Source organism: Acinonyx jubatus, chromosome B2 (genome assembly GCF_027475565.1).
Source record: "Acinonyx jubatus isolate Ajub_Pintada_27869175 chromosome B2, VMU_Ajub_asm_v1.0, whole genome shotgun sequence".
Classification (NCBI taxonomy): Eukaryota; Metazoa; Chordata; class Mammalia; order Carnivora; family Felidae; genus Acinonyx; species Acinonyx jubatus.
This window is the reverse complement of record NC_069385.1, coordinates 27,489,603-27,496,272: the sequence shown is the minus strand read 5'-3', so window position 1 is coordinate 27,496,272 and position 6,670 is coordinate 27,489,603.

The following is a 6,670-nucleotide window of genomic DNA, read 5'->3' as shown; positions in this document are numbered from 1 at the left end:
GGAGGAGGGGAGGAAAGGGGCTCAGGAACTGGTGAGCTGAATCTCAAAAGATATCAAGTACGTGGGAAGTAACCTGGGTGGGGAAAGAGGAGCACCAAGTCCAGAGGCATGCGCTAGCATGGTGGGTTACAGGAAGGAGGGCAAGCTTGAATGGATAGAATTCAAGGTTCAGAAAGTGGAATGAGGGCAGGAGAAGGAGGTGGCACACCTGAGCAGGAAGGTGGGTGAGGCGGGCAGAGGCCAGGCCGCAGACAGCCCTCTTTTGTATATAAGGATGTTGGACTTTCCTCTTATAGACGATGGGAGTTATTGAAGAGTTTTTGTAAAAAAGCAATGACAAGGTTAGATATCATGCCGGAGGCCTTGTGGAAGAATGACTGGAAGAATTCCAGATGAGAGGCAAGAAAACTGAGAGTCGGAATTTGGGACACAGCTACGAGGATAGAGAGAGGCAAATGAAAAAGAGAGGCTACCTTAGTACATTTGACAGGGTTCAGCCATTGTCTGAATGTGTGAGTGAGGAAAGAAAAGTCCAGAAGATGCCCGGGGTCCTGGCAAGGGTGCCGATCCCTGGGACAGGAAGCAAATGTGGGAGAGCAGGCTTGGGGGTTAAGGCAACAACGTTTGAAAGCGGTTAGGAGGAATGAAATAAGCAATAGAATAAAAATAGTTACCAAGTTGCATGAGGGTCAAGTGGAAGCCAGGAGCGTGAATTAGTACCAAAACCTGTAGTAAAGCAGAGTGTCCCAGCAAAACTCAAGACAGGAGCAGGGAAAACAGGCTCGCCAGCTCTCTGGAGGGAAGTGGGGGGAACGTGAGGAAGAGGAAGACAGAAGGTCAAGCAGAAAGAGAGCGCTCAGGTACTTCAGTAAGGGTTCCAACAAGGTGCCTGAGCTTGAGCTCTGTGCTGGGCTGTCCATGCGAAGCCAAAGTCAGAGAGGGACCCAGTGAGTGAGCCAGGAGGTCCAGAATGGAAGGGGAAGGCGCTCTGGGGCCACAAAGCAGTTCAAGGGGAGACGAAGGCATAAGTGGCTGTGGTCACAGGGAGAATTTCGGCATTTCGGATAATAAAGACGGAGCGCCTCGGGTTGACCTTAAAGCGTAAGGTGTGGCCATGTTCAGCGGCAGCTTACCTGCGGGGACACTGATGTGATGGCAGTTCTAGGAGGACTGATGTTGCTGGGAAGTCACTGTGACTCATGGCAGGCGAAGGCAGAGGGCACAATCAGGAAATCAGGAAGGTTGAGAAGGGTCACGAAAGCCCTTACGGAGGCTTACAAGGCCCAGGCCGCTGTGCGTCCCCCTCCTGCTCCCCATACCGCTCAGTCTGCACCCTGCCAGTCTGGCACAGCTGGCCTTCTTTCAGTTCCTTGAATGCTCTTGGACTCTGTTTCACCTCAGGGCCCTCACAAATACAATTTCCTCTTCTTAGAATTTCTAACCCCCTCCAGCTTCAACTCTCCCTTCCTCACTCCAACCAGATTTCACTGTGAATGTCACTTCCCCAGAGAGACTTTCCCCAAATCCTCAGGCTGCATTAGAACCTTCTGCTAGACTTCCCCATATTACCTCGTATTTCTTAGCATTTACCACAATCATAACCAACTCCTTTTGAAATGATTTGCTTACAGCCAATCTCTCCCAATGGGTAAGCTTTCTGAGGGCAAACCCTATCTGTTTTGTCTACTGAGACAACTCTCTGTCCCTAATAGACTCCCCATTTCTGTGTTTTTACTTAGCCTTGGTCCAAAGGACTGGATGTGGTACAGTGCAAGGGTACAGAGTATTTCTTTTTTTATTTTTATTTTTTTTATATGTTTTTATTTATTTTTGAGACAAAGAGAGACAGAGCATGAGCGGAAAGAGGGGCAGAGAGAGAGGGAGACACAGAATCTGAAGCAGGCTCCAGGCTCCGAGCTGCCAGCACAAAGCCCGATGTGGGGCTCGAACTCACGGACCGTGAGATCATGACCTGAGCCGAAGTTGAACGCTTAACCGACTGAGCCACCCAGGCATCCCTGTACGGAGTATTTCTATACAAAATACCAAAACAATATTACATTGCATACAATTAAAATATTAGACAAAATGTCTAAATGAATGTGAAGGTGAACGGTTCATTGGCTCGAGAAAGAGTTAACATCTCCTGAATTAAGACACTAGAGTGTATAAAAATATAAGAAGCTCTCACCCAAACGACTAGCTCTCAGTCTGTCACAGAGTACCCCACTGCCAAATCAATCTTCTTTAAACAGCATGTTTATCCCAGAATTTCCCTGCTGAAAGTTTTCCGACTCTCCCCTTTCCCTTTCTGAGCAAAGCTAAAGTCCTTTGGTGGCTTGCAGTGACCTCTGTCCTGTTTCCAAGCCCAGTCTTTTTACTCAAGGCAGGCGAGTTTTCTCACTCCCTAGCTAATTTGCTGTTCTCATTTCGCACCTCAGTGACCCGGCCCACATAACTTCCCTCTCCTGGAAGGCCCTTGTCTTTCTCCAGAACCCATCTGACATTGTCCCTGTCATTTAAGACCCTACTCCACTCTCAGTTCCTCCATGGACCTTCAAGTTCTGGCCATTTCTCACCTTGTTAACATACAAATTCCTACAGCATTTGATAAATGTAACATAAAATAGTACTTAATTGTCTATCGTCCTGGATTGCTCAGTGTAGATTCTTAGGACTTACTCATATCTCAGCATCTCCTAACAGATAATAACTTTCTCATCTAACCAAAGGGAACCAAAGCTTAAAATAACCTAAATTACCTTTGAATTCCCCCAGACTGTGATGCTGGTTAGGTTATCTATTTACTGAATGTCCAAACATTCATAGAAATCATTTTGCCTCAAAAACTTATTTTCAAATTTAAAATGTTTTAGAAAACGTATTTTAGCCACGCATTTTTTGTTTCCTGCCTGCCCCCCCCCCCCGCCCCCTCCAGTCTCATGTAAGCAAATAGTTATGGGGCATTTGGGGTTGGTTTATGAACAATCTCTTTCTAGAACACAAAATCAACACTTTAGTGCCATCTGTCTCCGGTCACTTACTAAAGTCATACGTTATTTATGAGTGAGGCTGGGGTGGGGTTAGGAATTCCTGGTATTCCGTGTATTTTTCTAACTGATTCCACAGGCTCTCATAAGATATTAAGAAATTGCTACGAAGCATGTTTACAGAATTCAGGACTTTTTCTATGACTGTTTTTCGCTTCATTAAACATCTCTTTCCAATGATTTTCTTGGCTGTATATTTCATAGAAATTGGGCAAACTCTGCCCTTTGGCCACTGAAGACGTATTTCTTAAAAAAACTCTAATTCCTTCCATTCAAAACCTTCAAGTATTAAATCAATAAGAAAGAAAACTGAAAATAAGTTTACATCACAAATGCTAAGTAGTTATGTGTCTGTATGAAGTCATAATAGTCATGACTATCATTACATTAATAAAAGTAGTATTGCTACCTGTTATGTTCTATTAATAAAATATTACGTATGTTAAGATGTGACATATCTGTTACTCTACTGGAAACAATGCAAAGGCACAGAATCATTAATTGATTGGAAGGATTCCTTAAAGAATTTGGAGAATTTGAGATTGTTTTGCTTAACTGTGACACTAATGCTCCAAGCTTATGAATACAGTTTTTTATAACCATAAAGATATACAGTGCATATATCTTTTTTTTTTTTTTATCCTTTGAGAAAAGATAACATTTCTAGGTTCGGTGTTCCTCTCGCAAATTAAAAAGAAAAAGAAAAAAAGTGGTAGTGGTAATTCTGGAATATCCAGGAAATCTGATCTCACTAATGAGGAAACTACCAAATATGGGCACAGCCAGTGAGATAATTTTCCAGTGCAAATTCTCTGAGGTATATTGAGTTGGGAATACCCTTATTAAAAATTCCTTTTCCACATTGAATTTAAAATGATCTGCTCAATTATTAGAACATAGCTGATGGGGAAAACAATAGTCATGATGTGGGGAATCACCCAAAGTTTTCTATAGACTCATAGGATCCAAGTAATCAGAGGCACTAATTTCAGGAGACCTGGTTCAAGTGACATTTCCTTCTGATCCATAACGGGCATCTTTCTGTTTCACATTGCCTATGCGCAGTCCACAGATGAGGCCAGGGTCATCACCCACACAGAAAATAGATAAAAATATGTATGCCACCCCCACCTGCATCTGAAAATGAATCTACATCAAGACATATAGTCTGAACTCACACTGTCTGCTGTATGAATTAGGGCAGAACTCTGGTTTGAGCGATTAGTAAATGTGAAATACAAAGACAAAAAGAACTATTTCCATTTCCATATGAATCAGATTGCTATCTGTCATAACTGAGTGGCATAAAAGAATTGCAAATCCTCAGGGCCCCATTTGCTCCCAGAATGTCCCCTACCCTGCAGTCCCCATGGCCAGCCACGCTTAATTTATCTAGAGAGTCTAGAGAGCCTTAGGTGAAAATTTCCAGGGTGGTGATTAAGAACGAGCGCTGGAACCAAACTGTGCCGCCACTTAAAGAAAGGGTGGCCTTGGGGATGTTACCCTTTCCAATGCCTCAGTTTCCTTATCTGTGTAATGGGGATAATAATAGTGCCTACTTTATTAAGTGATCGTGATGGTGAACTAGATTACTGCTTATAAAACACTAGAACATTACCGAGCACATGGTAAGTGCTGTGAGGGTCAGCTCCAACATTTCCTGTCTATGTAGACTTGCCTATAACATTGAACTTGATCCTCAGGTTTCTAATCTGCAGAGTGGCTCCAAAAACATCTACCTTTAAAGTTTACTTGGAGGTACAGGGATACTATCTATAGTGGACCCATCACAGTGATGGCCACACGGCAAGCCCTTAAAACATAGAAACTGAATGGAAGGGCCAAAGACTGTGGACACCGGGCCTCTGGAGCATATGATCTTTCTAATTAAGAGTCTACCATTCGGGCTCCATGGAAAATGAGGAAACTGGCAAAACTTTTCAGTGCGTTTGATCAAAAGCAAAGACCATTTCAGTGTGTGCTACGGATTGAATGTTTGTGTCCCCACCAAATTCACGCGGTGACCCTAATCCCCCATGGGGTGGTATTTGGAGGTGGGGCCTTTGGGATGGGATTAGGTTATGAAGGGGGAGCTCCCATGAATGGGCTTAGTACCCTTATAAGAGACATCCCAGAGAGCTCTCTCGCCTTCTCCCCCCACCTGAGAACACAGTAAAAGATGGCCATCTACGAGCGGGGGAATCAAGCTCTCACTTGGGTGCGGACACCCAATCTGCCAGCAGCTTTATCTTGGACTTTCCAGCCTCGAGAAACGTAAGAAATAAACTCCTGTTGTTTGCAAGTGACCCAGCCCATGGTACCTTTGTGAAAGCGGCCTGAATGGGCTAGGACAGTGTGTTTGATCAGAAGGGAAGACTCCATAAAGCTGTCCAAGAATGAGTAGGGAACAACTGCCTTCTCCTCCAGCTCATCCTCGTTTCCTCCACCTGGGCCCTTGACCGCCACCTGCAGGCTCAGCCCCACCCTAGGCTCTGGGATAACCACCGGCTTAGTCAGTGTGCAGGTGACTCAACCTCAAGTCAGCCCCACTCAAGGACCTGCTGGCGCCACATGCCCTACATTCAGAACCCGGGTGCCTGCCTTACGCCTCATGCATTCACTCACCGGATACTTTTTTGAGTATCTCCTGCGTGCTGAGCAGAGGGCTTCCTGAAGACAAGACAGCAGTGGGCAAGACAGACATGCAGTTCCTAGGAGCAAGGTTCCCCCTACACCCAAACACCAAAATACTCGACTTCCTCCTAAGTCCCAGACTTGCTCTGACACCTAGTCCTGCCGGCGTCTCGTGCCAATGCTGTAACTACGTGGGTCTCCACATGCGCCTGTTCCCAGGCTCTCCCTGTTGGACCTCACTGACGCTGACCTTCCAAATGCCTGCCCCCACTCTCTCAGCGGTGGTTCGCAGGCCCCATGCCCTCCACGCCTGACTGGAGCCTCCTCTGTCACAGAGCATCCCTTTGGGTGCTTTAGTGACAATCCCTCATTCTTTAACCGTGACAGGCCTCACCAGCTTGCGTGGAAACAAGCCCAAGCTAATCACATCAATGGAAACTATAAAAGGAACTCTGGCTTTGTTCATTCACCTTTTTTGATCATGGGATAGTCCTTATGTTTTGTGACTCATGCTGAAATGCTTCGAGTGTGCTCTTCCTTGGGCAGTTTCCCCTGATTCACCGGCCACATGCTTTTTCCCCTGGGGGGTAAGCAGTTCACTGGATCACCTTCCAGATTTGCTGAAATATTTATCAGAGGTTGGAGAAGTTACCTGGGAAAGGTCAAATGGAGGTGTGACACGAACAAGTTTTCTATCAAGTGAAGGCATTAAAAAAGGAAGAGAAATGATTGAATAGAGAGCAAATAATTGAATAGAGAGCAGTCCTCTGATATTGTTGCTAGGGCACATTCAGATCACAGGAAAATGTACATCTTGTTCCCTGAAAGCAAATGCAGCTGAAAAGACAGTTCATTTCCCCAGGATTTTCTCAGGTTGATTTTCAAGGAGGACCAGGATTTTCTTTTATTTCTTTTTTTTAATATTTGTTTATTTTTGAGACAGAGAGAGAGCACGAACGGGGGAGGGTCTGAGAAAGGGAGACACA